We start from the raw sequence: 20,776 nt of genomic DNA on the forward strand, positions 1-20,776 counted from the left end.
TGTGTTTGGGCTGTGTTGTCTGTCCAGCTGTTGCTACACAAATCTTCAGAGATTGTTTTGGATTACCCACTGATGGTCCACACCCCACACGATGTATATAGTATCCTTAACCAAGTACAATCTAGCCACATGTCCATGACCAGACAGCTGCGACTTCAGTGTGCTATTCTCATGCCTACTAATGTGACTTTGAAAAGGTGCACTGTCCTAAACCCCGCTACTTTTCTCCTAGTTCCTATGGATCCAAAGGGGGGAGGAGTAGGTGACATAAAAAAGGCCACTCTTTTTCTTTCTAGAATGGATCCAGAGGAACAAGATCAGGTTTTCCAAATCACATGATTGTCTAGAATTGATGTCTCAGGAAACGGCTGGTCTCTAGTGTGCCCATTCTAATGCTGATTTTGAGCTTTTTGTAGATGGATCCCGTCACCAAGATGATCAAGGACGCTACTGTACCAGATATTCTGTGGTCGCAGAACATGAGGTATTCAAGGCAGAGTCAATGCCAGCTCATATGTCTGCACAAGAAGCAGAGCTCAAGGCGCTCATAGACGCGTGCAAACTAGCGGAAGGTAAGACTGTAAATATCTACACTGATTCCAGGTATGCTTTTGGCATTGCACACGGTTATGGGCCTATCTGGAGAGCCAGGGCTTTCCTGACAGCAAATGGCCACCCCTTTAAACATGCTGAGGCAGTCCAGCAACTTATGAATGCACTACAGCTTCCCACCCAAGCAGGCATCATAAAGGTAAAGGCACATACCAAAGGCACTGATGGACGGACAAAGGGTAACGCATTGGTAGACCAGGCTGCCAAGAAAGCAGCAAGCACTCCTGTAGCCTCTAAAGTACATCACCTAGACACCCCACCATCTCCACTTGTGTTGAAAGACATCTTAGCCCGGTTACAAGAACAGGCAAGTAAGGAGGAGAAAAATAGGTGGCAAAAGATAGGGGCTTGCTCTGATACCGTCACTGGACTATGGGGGAGGGGTGAAAAGGTCTGCCTACCACAGGTACTGTACCCAATGATGGCACAGGTTCTGGACGAGAATGTGCACCACTCGAAGACGGCCATGTGTGACACCCTACAGAAACAATGGATTGCCCCCCGGGTTTTCCATCTGCGCAGAAAGGCAGGTACAGAGCTGCATGATATGTGCCACACATAATCAGAGTAGGACAGTGAAAACCCCATCCAAACACACCCCCTGGCCCCTTTACCCATTCCAGAGACTGCAGATTGATTATGTTTAGTTACCCAGGGTAGGGACGTATGAGTATGTGTTGGTCTGCATTGATTTATTTTCAGGTTGGCCAGAAGCCTACCCAGTTGCCAAAGCTACGGCTAAGACAACGGCGAAGAAACTGATGGCTGAGATCATATGCAGGTATGGAGTTCCTGAAGTCATTGAAAGCGATCAGGGTTCCCATTTTACTGGAGAGATCATGTCAGAGGTAATGGCAGCACTGGGGGTAAGTCAAACATTGCATACTCCATACCATCCGCAGAGCAGTGGGAAAGTGGAGAGACTAATAGGAACTTTTAAGCTTAAAATCCAGAAGGCAATGGCAGAGACTGGTAAGCCATGGACAGAATGCCTTCCTCTAGCTTTGTTTTCAGTAAGATATACCTCAAACAGGAAGACAAGACAGTCACCGTATGAGATTCTGTTTGGCAGGAGCCCCAATCTTGAATGTTTCTTTCCACAACAGTTGCAACTCAAGTACCAGGACTTGACTAGCTATGTGCAGGCCTTACATGGACACCTTGCCAAAGTGCATTTAACTGTTTTCAGTTCTCTTCCAGACCCAGACAAGGTTCCTGGACACCATCCCTTTGTGCCAGGAGATCTGGTGTATGTGAAAAAGTTTGTGCGCAGAGATTGTCTCCAGACAAGATTTGAAGGACCTCACACGGTGATTCTGGTTACCCCCACTGCAGTACAACTTGAAGGAAAGAGCACCTGGATCCACGCCTCACACTGTAAAAGAGATCGAACCAGTGTTTAGTCACAGTAGTGACTGAAGGGAAATGTTGCTGTTGTTTTTGATCTTGGGACTGGGGGCCATCCTTGCCCCTGCCTCTTCGGCCCCTATTGTAAATAAGAATTCTGGTCCCACTATTCTCTGGGTAAACTTGACAGCCCCGGTAAATATCTGGCGATTTGATTTCTGTGATGTAGTCAAGTGCCTCGAGACTGGACGGGTGGTAGAGGGAATCATCCAGTTTTATATATGTGTTACCAGAAATGACAACAATAACTGTTATTATTGGTCAGATGCTGCTTGGAATACGGGAGATGATTGGCTATATAAGCCTAGCGAAGCCATGTTCCCCAAGGATGGGACGGGTAGGAGTCTTCGTGGGAGAATGCATCTAACAGCCCTTCTGCAACCACTTAGGGGCTGTAAATGGGGTAGAAACTGTCACCCCCTCCTCCTAAATCTTGAAAGCTCCCAATCTGCTGACCTGCAGACGTTTGTACTGGGAAGACATTATCATGATGTATTTAATGGTGGATACTATGGGAATTTAGGCCATATACAGCTCCAGGATATTAGCTTCAGACCAACCAAGGCCCCTGTTACCAGTACAGCTAAGACAGGCCCAGGTGAGCGCTTGCAAAATGCAGTTAATGAAGTTATCCTTATTCCAGGTCTCAGTTGGCAAGAGGTTTTCTCCATAGAAACACAAACAGCCCCAAGGAAAAACCTGTGGTTAGAATGGGTGAGATACAATGTAAAAGTCCAAAATATCTCTGTAGGATGTATTGCTTGTGCTGCTGCGAATACACATCTATACACACTTGCATTGCTTTTTCCTGATGACAACACCACTGCCTGTGTCATGAATCTGTTGAAAGGTCTGAAGCCCACTGATTGCCCAGATTATGCCCCACTAATTCATGAGAAACCCAAACTAAAGGTCCCAGGAGAAGTAACCGTATTAGCTGACAATTACACCTGCTATAATTCCCACGACACCACAGGTACACCAGTAGGGATCTTCGAGACAGGTTTCTGCAAGGAGAACAGTTCTTTAGATACTGACTTGCTAATTAAACATACGCAATATATGTATGACATTTATTGGTTATGTGGAGATGGTAAGCTCCGTCCTAGGTTGCCTAATGCCTGGATAGGCCAATGCACCCTTGTTAAACTAGCTATGCAGTTCAAAATTTTATCTTGGGATCCAAAGATACCTGATGAACCTACCAGAAAGAGGAGAAGCCTTGATCAGCTCCACATGAGTTATGAAGAAGATCCACTAGTATATATAGATGCCATTGGAGTGCCAAGGGGGGTGCCTGACCAGTTTAAAGCCCAGAATCAGATCTATGCTGGCTTTGCTTCTCTAATCCCACAGGTGCAGATTAATAAAAATGTTGAATGGATCAATTATATATATATATTACAGTGAACAAAGATTTGTCAATTATAGCTGTGATGCCTTTTAGGGTATAGTTGAGGATTTGGGCCCTAACACTTGTATGACCCGTGCTGCAACCCGACCTAAGAGAATTACACTGAATCCTGTCCAGACAAGATCACATGTAGTGACATAAGAAGCTGACACAGGATTGTGGTTGGTGGATAGTGGGGACATTAACTTTTAGGAGTAGGCTGACAGTAATCCTTTTGGGAAGGAGCTGTAGACCAGCATGTCATGTCGCCCCCACCACCAGAGAACCAACCACATCAGGTAGGGTAAAACAGATCCAGAAGTAATATCCCAGGAGGCCCTCTGACTAGCTAGCTACGCAAAAACAATTGGCTGACCCTGATAACCAACCTTTCCCATTTTTCAGATAAAGACAATATGATGGACGTATAAGTGCACCTGGGCAGGCCTAGGTAGTTAGTGAGCACAAAAGCAGGTGACGTGCTAGTACGCAAATTAAGACCTTTTACAGATGTGACAAAAGGAGAGAGTGTAGAGCTATACTTTGGACGGTTACAGCTGAAATGGGAAGACATGGGGTACAGTCCCATAAACCCACTTGATGTTAGAGTATTGGTAAATACATTCATTGACGGTATGACCAAAGACTTATGAGACGAAATATAGACAGCCAGACCTGAATGGCGAAATGTAGATCCAAAAGATTTCCTGAAGGTTCTTAAAGAAGTTGAACAAATTAGGCTAATAAGACGACGTGTCATGTGTGCTGGAGTAGACACATCTTTCTTTTCCAGTTGGTTGGGTGGGATCAAGGGATACCTTCAACAAGCTTGTCTGGTACTAATTGCCCTCCTTATAGTTGGATCGATAATTCTCTGTTGTGTTATTCCCTTGTATAAAAAGGTTATTGCCAAGGCAACTCCGACTGGCACCTTCCTCAATCAAGAAGTAGACTCACCAGAGTACGATGGTACTGATCCAGGGGAGATCCCTAAGTACATCCCCCCTCAAGAGAGTAGACAAACCCCCCCCATTCTCAGATGATGCTAAGAGATTTAGTTTAGGGACAGTGGGAGAACTCCATGTGAGGTTAGTGAAGGGTTCAGCTGCCTGGAGGCCTCTCGCTAGGGGAGAGTTTCTGAGGTGTCTGGATGAAGAAATCCACCTCCCCTTTTCCCATCACATGGACAGTCTCGAAGGATCTTTCTCAAGGGAAAAACTTAGTGTTTAGGGGGGATTGTCAAGGTGAAAATATATATCTTTATATTCTTTTTGTACTTTTATATATATATATCTTATACTGTGAAACAATAAGATTTTTCCCTTGCTAGCAAATGTAACTGTATTTAAAGATGGCTGTCAGTGTTCACCTTTACTTTAGTTTCATTTTCGAGGAGACAAGTATCATTTCTTCTGAAATCGAAACTCAGGAATGTGAAGAAAGGAGGAACCACCAGGAGACGACCGGACAAATCAGAAGAGACTGGACACTAGACGTATATTGCTTAAACCCCGCCTAATGCATTCCTTTTCCTAAACAATAGTATTGTGTATTCTAAAATAAAGCCAGTTGCTGTAACCGTCGCTGACAGTAGTGGACGCACAGGCATTAACTGAGATTGAATCAGCTGCGTGTCTGACTCATTCTTATCCGGTACCAGATGCTTGGCTCATACTTTAATTTGGAATGACTGGTGAATGAGGGTTATTGTCGTGGCGACCCCGACAGTACCATGTTCGTTCCATTCGATGATATTGGATTTGATGGTGCTCCGGGGAATCATTAGAGTAAGCCCGGGGTCAGACCTAACGTATCAAAATACGGTCCATTTTTTACTGCCGAGATATGCAGAAAAGTTCCTGAACAGTGACCCATATTCAATGCGAGGATGTGATTTTTCCTCCAAAAATTATCCATGTGTCATCCGTATGGCATCCGTACGGCAGTATTTTCTCGCCGGCTTGCAAAATGGACATAGAGTGGATCCATGGGCTCAAATATTCGTGAAAACATATATACAGTCCAGTCTATATATATATATATATATATATATATATATATATATATATATATATATATATATACTGTATATACTGTATATATATATATATATATATATATATATATATATATATATATATATACACTGTATATATATATATATATATATATATATATATTTATAGCAAAAAAAGGGAACAGCACAACACCTCTACTTATCTTCGGGTACAAGGCCCCAGGCAACCAGTCCAACGATTGCACCAAGTTTATAAAAGCTCAAAAAAAGAGGCAGCACTCCAGCAGCCGGCTTGAGAAAGGCTCAGATGGAGCCGAAACGTCGCCCAGAGAAGTGGGTTGATTAAATCTTCCACATTTTCACAGAAGAAATGGAGTGCTGCCTCTTTTTTTGAGTATATATATATATATATATATATATATATATATATATATATATATATATATATATATATATATGTCAGTGAGACACCTATTTATATATTTATATTTCATACGGTACATACATACAGTAAACCATTTCATATCCATTATATTTTTACATATTCCTCACTAGTAATGTTAGTAGTGTGTGTGTGCAAAATAAAGCGTTAAATCACTGAAAAAACTGGTGTGGGCTCCCGCACAATTTTCTCCGCCAGAGTTGGGAAAGCCAGTGACTAAGGTCAGATATTAATAGCCTAGAGAGGGACCATGGTTATTGGCCCCCCTCTGGCTAAAAACATCTGCCCCCAGCCACCCCAGAAAAGGCACATCTGTAAAATGAACTCTAGCGTGGGAAAATATTCAGAAAAATTCCCACGCTAGAGTTCATATGAGTTTATGCCACCAGGGGGTGCAGCTTCTATGATGGCACCACAAGTCAACGAAGCTGCATTCCATTCATTCCCCAGTTTTTACAGCCAGGGGTGGCTGCATTAGCAAGCTCCTGGTTGTAAATGTATTTAACTCCTTCAGATGGATTTACATCGTGGGACATGACTGTACGGTGGACAGGTATGGGATATTGTTGCTTTTTTATTTTCCTTTGTTTTCAGAAGACGAGAGTCCTCAGTTGGATTGAGCGTACAATAAAGATATTAAAACCCCATGTGTTTATTTCATTAAAATACTTCATTCATAATGTGTGTCTGTATTTTTAACCCTTTATTAATATTGGATTAATAATGGATAGGTGTCTTATTGACATCTCTCCATTATTAACTTGGCTTAATGTCACCTTACATTAGCAAGGTGACATTAACCCCTTATTACCCCATATCCCACTGCTACAGGGGAGTGGGAAGAGAGTGGCTAAGTGACAGAATAGGTGCATCTTACACATGTGCCTTTTCTGGGGTGGCTGGGGGCAGATGTTTTTAGCTAGGTGGGGCCAATAACCATAGTCCCTCTCTAGGCTATTAATATCTGCCCTCAGTCACTGGCTTTCCCACTCTGGCGGAGAAAATTGCACGGCAGCCCATGCCAGTTTTTTCTGTGATATAACCCTTTATTTTAACACCTAGAGCTCCCAAATTTTGCACACACACACTACTAACATTACTAGTGATGAATATGTAAAAATTAATGATGAGCGAATATACTCGTTACTCGAGATTTCCCGAGCACGCTCGGGTGTCCTCTGAGTATTTTTTTTAGTGCTCGGAGATTGTTTTCCTTGCAGCAGCTGAATGATTAACATCTGTTAGCCAGCTTGATTACATGTGGGGATTCCCTAGCAACCAGGCAACACCTACATGTACTTATGCTGGCTAATAGCTGTAAATCATTCAACTGCGGCAATGAAAACTAAATCTCCGAGCACTTACAAATACTCGGAGGACACCCGAGCATGCTCGAGAAATCTCGAGTAACGAGTGTATTCACTCATCACTAGTAAAAATTTAACTGATATGAAATGGTTTACTGTATGTAAACCATGTCTCATATCCTGTCGGGTTTGGTAAGGAGATGGCAAAAGCTGGCAATTGAATTACCGGCTTTTCTGCTATCTAGCTCTGTATTAAATATAAATATGTATATATGTGTGTGTCAATGACATATATACTGTATATATACATATATATATTGTAGCATGGCTAAAGGGTGTCTAATCGACGGGAGGTATGTATCACAGAGAAGGCTTGTCGCTGTGATGTGACCCAGAGTGTTTTCTGTAATGCTCATAAAGTAATAAGGAATTGTGTAGTATATTTGGGTCCGGGTTACGGGTAGCTATGAGAGATGGGAGGGTCTGGCTACCCATATACCTCACCCCTGGGTAAGGGGCATAACCATGCCTGTCTATGTTTGTGTCAGGACCTGTGGTGATGTCACAACCACATGTCTAATCATGTGATGGGTTCTGGGTGTGGTTTCAGGCTACTTAATGGAGGTGTGTTTGGCACATGAGGGTGAGTGTTTGGAAGTCTGTCAGGGTGGACAGATTTCCACATGTCCAGACGGGACACTACAGACAGGAGTCTGTGTATTGAGAGGAAGAAGCCTTTCTGTGTCTGTGGCTTCAGATAGAGCCTGAGTGCTGGACATTGCACAGCTTGTGTGCCATCAGGCCTGAGAAGAGCAGAGCTCTTCTATGGACTTTTATGCTATGTCGGCCTGATATACAGACTGTTTTCCTTTTTGTTGCTGCCTTGCTGGTTTATGGAGCAAATAAACCCACTTGGACATTAAAGAGAATGTGCCTCCTGTTTCCTCCAACGCACCTGAGCGAGTGAATCCCTACAATTGGTGTTTGGAATGCGGGGAAAGATCCAAGGAGCACATGTTGCAGCGCTGGCTGGTCTGAGCCAGAAGATTGGACGGTCTTGAAAAACCGTGAGTAAAAACTGACCGGGGTCAGCGAGAACTGCAGTTTGTGGATACCTCTGAGGAGAAGAGGGATCCGGGAACCAGTGTGGCCGCCACCAACAGGTAACCATCTGGAAACCGTGTGATACTGACCAGGGTCAGTGAAAAACTGTGTTTGGGCTGTAAAGCCGGGTGTGAAACAGACCGAAGTCTGTGTGCTGTACTGACCAGGGTCAGTGAAAGACTGTTTCTGTTCTATAAAGCACGTGTGCAGGTGCTTGCTGTGGACCGGCGAGTCCAGGTATTTCTCTTTTTTTTTCCTTCTGTGGTCAGCTTGCTGTGGCTCGGTGAGGTCACGAAATTTGCTGTGGCTCGGTGGGGTCATGAAGGTGACAAGCGGCTTGCTGTGGATCAGCGGGTCCACGAAGTTTGGAGTGCAGAGCCTTGTAAAGTGTAGCTGCAGTTGCAGCAAAGAGAGAGGAAAAAAAAAAAAAAAAGACACTGCTGGTTTAATGTGTGCAGACTCTTAAAGGACCAGAGTCACATTGGTGTGCTGTGCGAACTGGGGCCTGAGAGTGCTGTGGGAAGTCCATGGGGTGTACCCCAGAGTGGGGTGGTGTCCCTAAGAGTGGGGTGGAGTCCCAAAACGGAGCGGTGACCCCAAATAATTATGGTTGGCCAAAAAGGGGCTGCGTCTCAAAAGGGGGTAGTTGCCCAAAAGGGGGTGGAGTCCCTAAAAGGGGTAATGGCCCTAAAGGAGAAAATAGTCCACAAGGGGGCAGTAACCCAAAAGGGGGTGGAGTCCAAAAAGGGGGTGGCAACCCAATTAGGGGTGGTGGCTCAAAAAGGGGCGGCGGCGAATGCGCTGTTGAACTGTTGCCGGGTTCAATGTAAAAACAGCACATGTTCAGAATATTGTACTGACTTTTCATCTTACAAGATGACACAGAGTTGTTCTGTAGAAGTCAATGGAGTGTGCGTGACTGGACTCAGGGAGCCTGGTGACGCTGGTGAGCGCCACACTCCCTGTCTATCTGATTCCCGGAAGGAAGATGGAAGCCCACTGCGTTCATGGGGTCGCTAGGGATTATCCGGTGTCCAGGGTAATCATTGAGACGCCCACTGTTATTTCCAACCATGATGTACCTGTAGTCTCAGACTTGCCATTCCCTGTTGTAATAGGCCAGGACTTTGAAAGGTTTTGGGACTTGTGGGAGGAAAAGGGAGTGTCTGATTGCTCAGAACAGAGCCGGAATGACCCTAAGGGAGCCCCACCACAACTGGCGGCTGTAGTGTTTCCGAGTGGTGTGATGTATGAAAAGGAGATAGTGACACCTAAGGTCGACAGTCCAGAGTTCTGGGTGACTGGCAGAAAGTGTGGGTCTGACACCTGTTTAAGTGGGGACTTGTTGTTCCAGGATGACAGGGTGAGAAGGGGTGACTCCTGTTCAGACTGTGACTCAAGCGCAAAGGGAAAAGAGTGCAGTAAGGAGGAGCCGAGTAAAAATCGCAGGTCTTCATCTCGTCGCGGGGGACGCAAAAAGGTGGGACATGTTACACCCTCTGAGAAGAGAGATGATGAGGAAGAGACAGGGTCAGGTACAGATCAGGTTACTGTCCTTGATGAGGTCACTTTATCTCTGACAAACTCTAGCACTGAGATAGTTAGTGAGGGGCTGGGGTTAGAACAGACCTGTAGTAGACCCACATCTGCAATGCCTGGAAAGAGTGAAGTGGCTCAGTATGAAGAAGTACCTGATGCTGAAGAAATGGAGGACTCTGAGGTTACCAAGAGTCCAGAGGTACCAAAGAGTAAACAAACAGAGAGCCCAGGAGAGACCATAGAGCAGGATGCAGAAACGGGTGGAACTCTGAAGAGGCAGAGTCTGGGTGGGCAAGAGAGCCCATCTGAAAGTTCAAACAGGGACAACGGAGAGTGGACCCACTGGACCGTGACGATGAACCCCTCTCGGACGAGCTGACCAGGTGGACCGCCCCCTATACAGGGAGCGTTAGGGGCAGGCCCGTGAGGGACTATCGCCACGGAAGCTGGAGGGTCGACTGAGATAAAAAGGGTACACTGCAGGAACACAGGGACCGAAGGAAACAGCGGAGGAAACAGAGGGAATGGCAAGGAACTACTGAGACGAGGGAGAAGATGGGAATACTACAGAGACACGGAGGCTGACGAGACAATATGGAGACACAGAGGCTGACGGGAGCAAGGTGTGGTAAAGGAGCCGGGCAGGTACCGCAGAGAAACAGGAACTGAAGGAACAAAGCAGGAACACAGGAAAATCAGGCAGGTACTGCAGAGGAAGGAGGAGTCCCAAGGTCAGAAATCTAGGAACGCACAGAGACCACAGGTGACCAGAAGCACTTGTAAACACAAATGATCATCAGGCACAGAGGAGCAGCAGGAAGCAGCTTATATACCAGCGTGAGAGCTACTTCCGGGTTACAGTCCTCCAGGATGACGGAGAGGACAGGAAGGAGTGCCAACAGAGGAATCAGATGTGCGCATGCGCAGAGCTGAATGCGCCGCGCGCGCGCGCGCACCCGGCGAGCTGCAGAAGCCGGGGGCGAGCGCTGCATGACAGTACCCCCGTCTTTACGCCCCTCCTTTTTAAGACTTGAAAGAAACCGGGACAAAATGCGAGGGGCCTGAATGTTCTCACGAGGCTCCCAGGACCTCTCCTCAGGACCAAAACCTTTCCAGTCAACCAAAAACAAAGTTCTCCCTCTAAGTTTTTTCATGGCTAAAATGTCCCTAACTTCAAAGACATCATCCTCGGAAACAGGCGAAGGAGAACAAAGGTTAGAAGAATGAAACTGATTAAAAACTACGGGTTTAAGGAGAGACACATGAAAGGAATTAGAAATACGCAGAGAGGCAGGCAACTTAAGTTTGTAAGAAACGTCATTAATACGAGACAAAACTTCGAATGGACCGATATAGCGAGGACCCAGCTTATGTGAAGGAATTTTGAGACGGATAAATTTAGAAGAAACCCAAACCTTGTCCCCAGGATGGAATATAGGAGAATCGAGGCGTCTTTTGTCTGCATGTCTCTTCATCCTGACTTGAGCCAACTCAAGGGCAGACTTGGTCTCCTGCCAGACCCTGGAGAACTCTCTAGACAGAAGATCAGCCGCTGGTACAGTAGAGACAGGAGAAACCGGAAGAGGAAGGCCAGGATGTTGACCGTAGACGATAAAAAATGGAGATTTGTTAGTAGCTTCGCTGGAATGGTTATTGTAAGAAAACTCAGCCCATGGCAGCAAGTCAGACCAATCATTCTGATGGGAATTGGAAAAATGACAGAGACAAGTTACCAAGGTCTGATTAGTACGTTCCACCTGGCCATTGGACTGCGGATGGTAGGCCGAAGAAAAGTCAAGCGAAATGTTCATAGATTTGCAGAGGGATTTCCAGAAGCGGGCGGTGAATTGAACACCTCGGTCAGAAACAATATGTAAAGGAAGACCATGAAGACGAAAAATATGGTGAACAAAAATCTTTGCCAATTCGGGAGCAGAAGGCAAACCAGGTAGTGCAATGAAATGAGCCATCTTGGAGAAACGATCCATGACCACGAAGATGATGGTACAACCAGATGAAGAAGGCAGGTCAGTGATGAAGTCCATCGATAAATGTTGCCACGGAGTGGAGGGTACCGGTAAAGGATGCAAAAGCCCGGAAGGTAGTTGCCTGGGAATTTTATTCTTGGCACAGGAGGGACAAGAGGCGACAAAACTTTGGACGTCCTTGGACAACGTAGGCCACCAGTAATAGCGAGAGATCAGACGGAGGGTTTTTTTGAGACCAACATGTCCAGCTAATTTGGAGGCATGACCCCAAAGTAAGACGCGTTCTCTGTTCTCTTCAGCAACTAAGGTCTTACCTGGAGGCAATGAGGAAAGAGAGAGAGGAGCAACTGTGATGACTCTTGCAGGATCGATGATGTGCGCAGGTTCTTCCTCCATATCCACTGCCTGGAATGACCTAGACAGAGCGTCGGCTCTGGAGTTTTTATCTCCTGGCAGGAAACGAAGTTCGAAGTCAAACCTGGCGAAAAACAAGGCTCACCTGGCCTGCCGAGGATTTAGTCTTTGCGCAGAGCGGATATATGCCAGATTCTTGTGATCTGTGTAAATTACAAAACGATGTAAAGCCCCCTCCAAGAGGTACCGCCACTCCTCCAATGCCAACCTGATTGCCAAAAGTTCTTTATCACCGATAGAATAATTCTTTTCAGAGGAGGAGAAGATCTTAGAGAAAAAACCACAGGGCACAAGATGACCAGAAGAGGATTTCTGCGAGAGCACAGCTCCAGCTCCAATTGCAGAAGCATCTACTTCAAGGATGAAGGGTTTATTGGCCACAGGACGATGAAGAATAGGAGCGGAGGCGAAGGCCTGCTTGATGGACCGGAAAGCCTCTTCGGTCTCAGACGACCATAGATGAGGATTGGCACCCTTCCGAATCATGGAGGAGATTGGAGCAGAAAGAGAGGAAAAGTGAGGGATAAACTGCCGATAGTAGTTAGCAAATCCAAGAAATCGCTGAATTGCTTTCACTCCAAGAGGACGTGGCCAGTTGAGCACGGCAGAAACTTTTCCTGGATCCATACACAAACCAGCGTCGGAAATGATGAAACCCAAGAAGGGAAGAGATGACTGTTCGAAGACACATTTTTCCAGTTTTGCGTACAGCCGATTCTCTCTCAAACGCTGAAGTACTTGCCGTACATCTCTTCTGTGAGTAGACAGATCTGGAGAGAACACAACGATATCGTCCAAGTACACTACAACACAGGTGTAAAGTAGATCCCGAAAAACATCATTTACAAACTCCTGGAAGACTGCGGGTGCGTTGCATAAACCGAATGGCATAACCAAATATTCATAATGACCATCTCTGGTATTAAACGCAGTCTTCCACTCGTCACCGGAACGGATACGGACCAAATTATAAGCTCCTCTGAGATCCAATTTGGTAAAGATTCGTGCTCCACGTAGACGATCAAAGAGTTCTGGTATGAGAGGAAGTGGGTACTTGTTCTTGATCGTGATAGTGTTGAGACCCCGATAGTCTAGTCTATACATGGGCGAAGAGAACCGTCCTTCTTCTTGACGAAGAAGAACCCAGCTCCTGCAGGTGAGGAAGACTTTTGAATGAAGCCTCTGGCCAGATTCTCTTGGATATATTCGGACATGGCTTGAGTTTCGGTAGGAGACAATGGGTAAATACGTCCTCGAGGTGGAGTAGAACCAGGAACAAGGTCTATCGGGCAGTCATAAGAGCGGTGCGGCGGCAAGATCTCTGCCTCCTTCTTGTTAAAGACATCCGAGAAGGCGCAATAGGCTGGAGGAATTCCCGTGGATTCCGAAGCAGACTGAAAGAAGGACGCAGGCTTGACAGGAAGCAGGCACCTGTTCAGACAAGACTGTCCCCACCGTAGAACATCTCCAGAGCGCCAGTCCAGAGTGGGTTCTTGATCTCTCAGCCAAGGAAGACCCAAAAGGAAAGAATGAGACAATGAAGGTAAAACATAAAAGGCCAGTTTCTCACGATGAAGAGCTCCAATCTGAAGTTCAACTTCCTCCGTAACTAAGTTGACGGTCTCCCGCAAAGGCTGACCATCGACGGAAGCTATTTGTCTAGGAGTCTCCAAGGGTCTAACAGGTATCCCAAGCCTGTTAACAACCTCGAGCTGAACAAAGTTCCCAGCCGCTCCTGAATCAACATAAGCCTCCAGAGAAAAGTGACGGGAACCTAAATGTAGAATAACAGACAAAACCAGAGGTGGAGAGGAGTCATAACCACCTAGGAAGGCCTCTCTTACCTGTCCTAGGCGGAGGCGTTTCCCGACCTCTGAGGACAGGCGCGTAAGAGATGAGAGGCACTACCGCAGTAAAAACAGAGACCTTGTGCGAGTCTCTCCTTGCGGCGCTGCTCGGAAGACTCAAAGCGATCGACCTGCATGGGTTCAGGAGAAGATGAAGAAACCACCGGGGCTGTTTGAGAAAAAGAAGTCCCTCGAGCAATAGTGGTCTGGCGAAGAGGTCTCTTTTCTCTGGCAAGCTCGCGAGTGCGCTCCTGAAAGCGCAGATCAATGCGTATGGCCAAGGAGATAAGATCATCCAAAGAGGTGGGAGTGTCCCGTCCTGCCAGCTCATCCTTAATCCGTGAAGACAAACCATGCCAAAACGCTCCAACCAAAGCCTCATTATTCCACCCAAGGTCTGAAGACAGAGTCCGGAAACGGATGGCGTACTGAGCTACGGAGAGAGTAGCCTGGCTAAGGTTAAAGAGGGACTCTGTGGTAGAGACCAGACGTCCAGGTTCATCAAAAACCTTGCGAAAGGTATCCAGGAACGGATTGAGTTGGGAGACCAAAGGATCATTACGCTCCCAGAGGGGATTAACCCACGCCAAAGCCTCACCCTCCAAATGGGATACTATAAAAACAACCTTAGCTCGATCGGTGGGATAAAGTAGCGGAGACCATTCAAAATGCAACTGGCATTGATTAAGAAAGCCGCGGCACGCTTTAGGATCCCCACCATACCGAGGAGGTCTAGCAAGTCGGGGCGAGGGTTGTGGCGCAGAGACAGGAGTGGAGACAGAGGCCACATTCTGGAGGGCGAGAAGCCGATCATTAATAGAGGCCAAAAAATTCGAAATATGGGACTGAGTGTCCCATTGTAGACCTAGCTCCAGCTGAAGGGCAACCAACTGCGGAGCAATACCAGGATCAGAAGGCTGTAAAGCCGCTAGGCGAGACTCCATATTTTTTAAAAACGACATGATCCTAGTCTGGTTTTCACGCAAAAAGAGTAAGTCTTTTTGAGTAGCGGAAGCTCCAGCGGGGTCCATGGCCTGATGATACTGTGATGCTGTAAGAATCAGGCTGCACTCAGATGTCATCCGAGTGCAGTCCCATTTGAGAGAGTAGATTCAAACAGGGACAACGGAGAGTGGACCCACTGGACCGTGACGACGAAACCCTCTCGGACGAGCTGACCAGGTGGACCGCCCCCTATACAGGGAGCGTTAGGGGCAGGCCCGTGAGGGACTATCGCCACGGAAGCTGGAGGGTCGACTGAGATAAAAAGGGTACACTGCAGGAACACAGGGACCGAAGGAAACAGCGGAGGAAACAGAGGGAATGGCAAGGAACTACTGAGACGAGGGAGAAGATGGGAATACTACAGAGACACGGAGGCTGACGAGACAATATGGAGACACAGAGGCTGACGGGAGCAAGGTGTGGTAAAGGAGCCGGGCAGGTACCGCAGAGAAACAGGAACTGAAGGAACAAAGCAGGAACACAGGAAAATCAGGCAGGTACTGCAGAGGAAGGAGGAGTCCCAAGGTCAGAAAGCTAGGAACGCACAGAGACCACAGGTGACCAGAAGCACTTGTAAACACAAATGATCATCAGGCACAGAGGAGCAGCAGGAAGCAGCTTATATACCAGCGTGAGAGCTACTTCCGGGTTACAGTCCTCCAGGATGACGGAGAGGACAGGAAGGAGTGCCAACAGAGGAATCAGATGTGCGCACGCGCAGAGCTGAATGCGCCGCGCGCGCGCGCGCACCCGGCGAGCTGCAGAAGCCGGGGGCGAGCGCTGCATGACAGAAGCCTTTCTGTGTCTGTGGCTTCAGATAGAGCCTGAGTGCTGGACATTGCACAGCTTGTGTGCCATCAGGCCTGAGAAGAGCAGAGCTCTTCTATGGACTTTTATGCTATGTCGGCCTGATATACAGACTGTTTTCCTTTTTGTTGCTGCCTTGCTGGTTTATGGAGCAAATAAACCCACTTGGACATTAAAGAGAATGTGCCTCCTGTTTCCTCCAACGCACCTGAGCGAGTGAATCCCTACAATATATATACACCTCTACTATGTGTAGACATTAATTTTATCTATTCTATTCTAACCTGTCAGTGTGATTTTACTGTACACCGCACTGAATTACTGGCTTTTCTATAGAACACCGGTGCATATTTCTCGCAAGTCACACGCATGGTCCGTGTGCAATCCGTATTTTTCTCGCTCCCATAGACTTTCATTGGCAGATTGTTTGCGCAATACGCTGACAAACGCAGCATGCTGCGATTTTCTCAGCCCGTAAAATACTGCAGAGAAATATACGGCTGATGGAAGCTGCCCCATTGAGAAACATTGGTCCGTGTACAATGCGTTGTTTTTGCGCCTCTCCCTCGTCCGTATTTCTGTCCAGTGTGACCCCCCCCCCGGCCTTAGGGTTATTTTTTTTTTTATAACCCAATTCTGATTTGTGCTTCCCAACAACTTTGTTCCTGCCTTGTTTGGAAATATCCTTGGTCTTCATGATGATTGGTTAGTGATGCCTCTTACTTAATGTGGCTTTTCAGAAATGGTGTGTACACTGTGTGCAGAATTTTTAGGCAAGTTGTATTTTAGAGGATTATTTTTATTATTGATCAACAACTATGTTCTCAATCAACCCAAAAGACTCATAAATATCAAAGCTTAATATTTTTGGAAGTTGGAGTGGTTTTTTTTTTAGATTTGGCTATCTTAGGAGGATCTGTTTGTGCAGGTAACTATTACTGTGCAGAATTATTAGGCAACTTAATAAAAACCAAATATATTCCCATCTCACTTGTTTATTTTCTCCAGGTAAACCAATATAACTGCACAAAATTTTAGAAATAAACATTTCTGACAAGCAAAGACAAACCCCCCAAAAATTAGTGACCAATATAGCCACCTTTCTTTATGATGACACTCAACAGCCTTCCATCCATAGATTCTGTCAGTTGCTTGATCTGTTTATGATCAACATTGCGTTCAGAAGCCACCACAGCCTCCCAGACACTGTTCCGAGAGGTGTACTGTTTTCCCTCCCTGTAGATCTCACATTTTATGAAGGACCACAGGTTCTCTATGGGGTTCAGATCAGGTGAACAAAGCGGGCCATGTCATTATTTTTTCTTCTTTGAGACCTTTACTGGCCAGCCACGCTGTGGAGTAGTTGGAGGCATGTGATATAGCATTGTCCTGCATGAAAATCATGTTTTTCTTGAACAATACCGACTTCTTCCTGTACCACTGCTTGAAGAAGTTGTCTTCCAGAAACTGGCAGTAGGTCTGGGAGTTGAGCTTCACTCCATCCTCAACCCGGAAAAGTCCCACAAGTTCATCTTTGATGATACCAGCCCATACCAGTACCCCACCTCCATCTTGCTGGCGTCTGAGTCAGAGTGGAGCTCTCTGCCCTTTACTGATCCAGCCTCTGGCCCATCCATCTGGCCCATCAAGAGTCACTCTCATTTCATCAGGCCATAAAACCTTTGAAAAGTCAGTCTTAAGATATTTCTTGGCCCAGTCTTGACGTTTTATGTTTCTTGTTCAAAGGTGGTCGTTTTTGAGCCTTCCTTACCTTGGCAATGTCCCTGAGTATTGCACACCTTGTGCTTTTTGTTACTCCAGTAACGTTGCAGCTCTGAAATATGGCAAAACTGGTGGCAAATGGCATCTTGGCAGCTTCACGCTTGATTTTCCTCATTTCATGGGCAGTTATTTTGCTCCCTTTTTGCCCAACACGCTTCTTGCGACCGTTTGCTATTTGCCATGAAACGCTTGATTGTTTGGTGATCACGCTTCAAAAGTTTGGCAATTTCAAGACTGCTGCATCCCTCTGCAAGACATCTCACAATTTTGGACTTTTCAGAGCCCGTCAAATCTCTCTTCTGACCCATTTTGCCAAAGTAAAGGAAGTTGCCTAATAATTAAGCACACCTTATGTAGGGTTTTGATGTCATTAGACAACACCCCTCCTCATTACAGAGTTGCACATCGCCTGATTTACTTAATTGGTAGTTGGCTCTCAAGCCTGAACAGCTTGGAGTAGGACAACATGTATAAAAAGTATCATGTGATCAAAATACAACTTGCATAATAATTCTGCACACAGTGTATATACGGACATACCATGGGACACTTAGATTGCACACAGGACTTCCTTTCACTAAGCGTGTAACTTATGAAGGTAATTGCTTGCACCACAAATTTTTAAGGGTTTCATTGCAAAAGGAGTGAATACATATGCACATGACAATTTTTAGTTATTTGATCCCGTAAATTTAATTTCTGCCTATATTTTTCTCACTTTACCAACTTAGACTATTTAGTGCTAATGCATCACACACAAATCGGATTGCAAAAATATTTAAACACAGATTGTAATGTAACAAAATAGGTAAAAAGCCAAGGGGTCTGAATAATTTCATAAACCACTGTAGATGTGTAGTCTGCTGTCAGATATCACGGATGTCTCCTGGATCTCCTGCAGTTCTGCCACATTCCAACTAATAGCTTAGGTTATGTTCTGGGTGTGTGTATAAATAGGATTTTTGAGGTCATTTTAAGTAAGGTCGTCATTTAGCAATTGTCTATACACTTCATCAAGCTCTTCATAAATTGTTTCTTTCGCTTGTCACTTTTAGTTTTACCATTTACAAAAGTTAGAAATAAATATTGCAATCATCAGTATGGTGACACATTAGTCTTTTTGTGATAATCGCTGAGTAGAAGTTTTGAAAAATAAGGATTTTTTGGCCTCTGTTTTAAGTAAATGAGGAAGTAAAGAGGTTCCATTCCTCTGCCTTAACGCGTTTCCCTCAATACGGTTCATCAGGAGGCACAATTAATATGAAGTATAGACTCTCTGATGGTCATAGGTCCATTGTGGTACGCTTTGAGGCATAGAACCTATCTCTGTTCCCTAACATCATAATGATAAGTACTAGTCCATCTAATCTCATATGCGTCAGCTCTCCCTCTCTCTCAACTACACAGTTGGACTATGTCTAGTATAGGATCCTATAAGGAATCTATATATAGAAGAGGCATCATGATTACTCACTAATCCCGCCCCCTGCACAGTAGCTCCGCCCCCTCCCCCCACACACAATCCCGCCCCCCCACCACATTACCACACACAATCCCACACCCCACCACATTACCACACACAATCCCGCCCCATCACATTACCACACACAATCCCGCCCCCCACCACATTACCACACACAAACCCGCCCCCCCACCACATTACCACACACAATCCCGCCCCCCACCACTTTACCACACACAATCCCGCCCCCCACCACATTACCACACACAATCCCGCCCCCCCACCACATTACCACACACAATCCCACCCCTCACCACATTACCACACACAATCCCGCCCCCCCACCACATTACCACACACAATCCCGCCCCCCCCCACCACATTACCACACACAATCCCGCCCCCCACCACATTACCACACACAATCCCGCCCCCCACCACATTACCACACACAATCCCGCCCCCCCCACATTACCACATGAGGCTCCGTCCCCACACATTACCACACGAGGCTCCGTCCCCCCACATTACCACATGAGGCTCCGTCCTCACACATTACCACACGTGGCTCCGTCCCCACACATTACCATACGAGGCTCTGTCCTCACACATTACCACACGAGGCTCCGTCCCCACACATTACCACACGAGGCTCCGTCCCTCCACATTACCACACGAGGCTCCGTCCTCACACATTATCACACGAGGCTCTGTCCCCACACATTACCACACGAGGCTCCGTCCCCACACATTACCATACGAGGCTCTGTCCTCACACATTACCACCAGAGGCTCTGTCCCCACACATTACCACACGAGGCTCCGTCCCTCCACATTACCACACGAGGCTCCGTCCCCACACATTACCACATGAGGCTCCGTCCCCACACATTACCACACAAGACTCCGTCCCCACACATTACCATACGAGGCTCCGTCCCCACACATTACCATACGAGGCTCCGTCCTCACACATTATCACATGAGGCTCAGTCCCCCCACATTACCACACGAGGCTCTGTCCCCACACATTACCACACGAGGCTCTGTCCCCACACATTACCACACGAGGCTCCATCCTCACACATTACCACATGAGGCTGCGTCCCCACACATTACCATTCGAGGCTCCGTCCCCACACATTACCATACGAGGCTCCGTCCCCACACATTACCATACGAGGCTCCGTCCCCACACATTACCATACAAGGCTCCGTCCTCACACATTACCACACGAGGCTCCGTCCCCCCACATTACCACACGAGGCTCCGTCGCTCCACATTACCACACGAGGCTCCGTCCCCACACATTACCACACGAGGCTCCGTCCCCACACATTACCACACGAGGCTCCGTCCTCACACATTACCACATGAGGCTGCGTCCCCACACATTACCACACGAGGCTCTGTCCCCACACATTACCACACAAATCCAGTTTGCTTTTGATTTTACACTGTGAATAAAATGTATTAGTATTATTCTGATTTTTAATTGTTATTATTGTTATTAACTTCATTTTAAGTTAATTTACCACCTGCGTAAACGCTATTGAATGTTGTCATTATTTACTTTAGTTTAATCACTAGCAGCATTAATTAGATAGCAATGAGCATGCCGAGCGTTAGCTGGCTGGAAACAGCTAGTA

The sequence above is a fragment of the Ranitomeya variabilis genome, chromosome 8, assembly GCF_051348905.1.
Source record: "Ranitomeya variabilis isolate aRanVar5 chromosome 8, aRanVar5.hap1, whole genome shotgun sequence".
In the NCBI taxonomy this organism is placed as follows: Eukaryota; Metazoa; Chordata; class Amphibia; order Anura; family Dendrobatidae; genus Ranitomeya; species Ranitomeya variabilis.